Source organism: Macrobrachium rosenbergii, chromosome 53, assembly GCF_040412425.1.
Source record: "Macrobrachium rosenbergii isolate ZJJX-2024 chromosome 53, ASM4041242v1, whole genome shotgun sequence".
Lineage (NCBI taxonomy): Eukaryota > Metazoa > Arthropoda > Malacostraca > Decapoda > Palaemonidae > Macrobrachium > Macrobrachium rosenbergii.
Genome location: NC_089793.1, coordinates 21,652,824 through 21,655,323, shown reverse-complemented (window position 1 = coordinate 21,655,323; position 2,500 = coordinate 21,652,824). Strand labels below are relative to the sequence as shown.

At 38.8% G+C, this 2,500-nt stretch overlaps 1 long non-coding RNA gene across 2 annotated transcripts in view; it reads right to left on the bottom strand.

Annotated features, from left to right (window-relative positions):
* The window catches only part of LOC136834087 (uncharacterized), a 9,978-nt gene that overhangs the window by 6,364 nt on the left and 1,114 nt on the right, over positions 1 to 2,500 (bottom strand). The window lies entirely within an intron of this gene.

Genomic DNA, 2,500 nt, shown 5'->3' with positions numbered 1-2,500 from the left:
AAGGGTCTTGGCATTTGGGGATGGTTTCTGAAATAAGCAATACCATGTTTCCCTCACTTTGAATAGGCCTACCTGCAAAAGATGTAGGACGCCTCTAGAACCTCATCTGGCTATGAGCTAGCATAATCTGGAAGTGAAGGTCCAGAAATAGTTCCCAGGCATCCACCAATATACTTTCAAATGGAACTCAGAAGGCTCTCATGGCTATCTGAATTCCTGTATATGAAAAGTGTTCAGAGTTTATATTCTATGTGGAGAAACAGATGTGAATACCTTACATCCTAACGCACTAGAGTTCTCAAAAGTTGTTTAAAATTGTCTATCCATCTCTCTGTTGGAAAACCCCAAAATGAGAGAGCTGATCTTCATCCCCAGATAAACAATTGATTGGATCGGAAAAGCATAGATTAGTCGACATCGAACAAATGCCCAGCCCTGAGGCTAGACATAAAACAAACTTCTTCACCCTCAAGGTCGTCAGAAACAAACTGGTGAGAACAAACCAGTCATCCAAATAAGAGAGAACTCTAATACCAAGCAGATGACTCCAGCTTGATAAAAACTTCAAAATACAGAGCATGGAGCTGGAATACTCTCCCTTAAAAGAAGCAGTGTCAATACTTCTTCAACTGAAGGAGTAACGGGACGTGGAAGTACAGGTCCTACGCCAAAAGAAATCATCCTTTGCCCTTCCAAAATGGCGCCAGGACCAAACTGAATGACTCAACAAAAAGGGAGTAATATAAATAAACTTAAGACTGGAAATGTCCAAAACTGGCCTCCAGCTCCCTCCCTGAGTTCTTAGGAACATGAAAAAAATGATGGTAAAACCTTGGTGACTAGAATGAACAAGTAAAAATTGCACACACACATATATATATATCAGCTGAAATCATCCAAGAACAAGAGTTACACTTCTGCACCAAAGGAACCATGACAGAACAGAACTCAAGCAATGAAGTCCCACTTAATTGGGGACTCTTAGAACCAAATAATCAATCAAGTTCAGGCATTGTTCACATACTTGTATTTCTAGATGAAAATATGGACAGACATAACAGGTTTCCTCATAACTGTGGGATATAAGGGGTTTAGTGAACCCCTTATATCCTACAATTATGAGGGGGCCACAGGTAAGAGCTGCAGGTTTTGGGTGGAGGGATATACAGAAGTGTGAAATGACAATGATGTATTCTAACATCCCAGTGATAGTCACTAAGACAAGGTTTATTAAACGTTTGTTGAATTGTCACTTTAAATTACAATTGTAGTTTGAATAAATGGATGTGCAGTATACTGACATCCCCAAGGTAATTCTGCAAGTTTTGATTGCACTTAAGGTAATGCTAAGTTTTTAAATTAACAACATGTACTAGGTAAGTGAGGACCTGGTGACCTAGGTTATGATGGTGGGGAGGGATAATGCCAGCAAGTAAGACTAGGTTTGGTCATAACCCTATTATTAAGTTACGGTGCCGTAGGTTAAGTTAGTTGGGAATGTCCAGGGGGCAAAGCCCCACTGACCCCCTCAGGCAGTGTTTACTCAGGTACCCTATGTTAGGTTAGGTTGCAACCCATTCATTTTATTTTAGTTTCATATGCTAGGTTAGGTGGGGTGGGGCACACAGCCAAGATAAGTATCCAGTGCCCTAGGTTAGGTCATGTTAAATGCATCCTTGTACTTCACTTGTTTTGTGGTTTCCCCACTCAAAAACCCTGCTTTCCAATGGCAGTCCCCCATGACTGTCGAATATAATGGGGGTTTCAGTATCTAAAACTATTCATTTGCTTCATAAATGAACACCAGAAACATTCAAACCACCCATGAACACTATAAAATATTTTCAACTTCCGAATGCAATTATGGTTTAAAGTAAAAATTTACCTACCCTTCCTCTCGACAATTGCATCTATCCTTAGGCTACATTAGATGTACAGATTATATGTCTACAGTATCTACAGTAGCAGGATCCCATAATTCCTTCTTACTGTAGCTTCGTTCTCCCCTAATTCGTGCTTTCAATTTTGACTAAACAATATTGACCGAGAAGATGTAACCAGAGGACACACCATCCTAAAAACCCACAATGTGCTGTTGCAAATCATAAACAACAACTTAATAATAAGTGAGATAGCTTCTGACATACGAAATTGAGGGGATACATTTAGGAAATATATACTATAGCCTGATACATTTAGGAAATATATACTATAGCCTATTTCATTTTATCTAGCCAATCACCACATTTAGGAAATTTACACTATAACCTATTTCATCTCATCTATCCAATGACCACATTTAGGAAATATACACTATAGCCTATTTCAATTCATCTATCCAAGCACAATTGCGAGTCTAAAGTGATATGGCAATTCGCATAGCTAACTCATGATTGGCTTGAATCAATGTTCCGGCTATCATATTATGTTTACTGTGAGAAACGCGCAAACTATTTCTTCAGTAATACATCTGAATCCGTATATATGTAAATAACCCTCA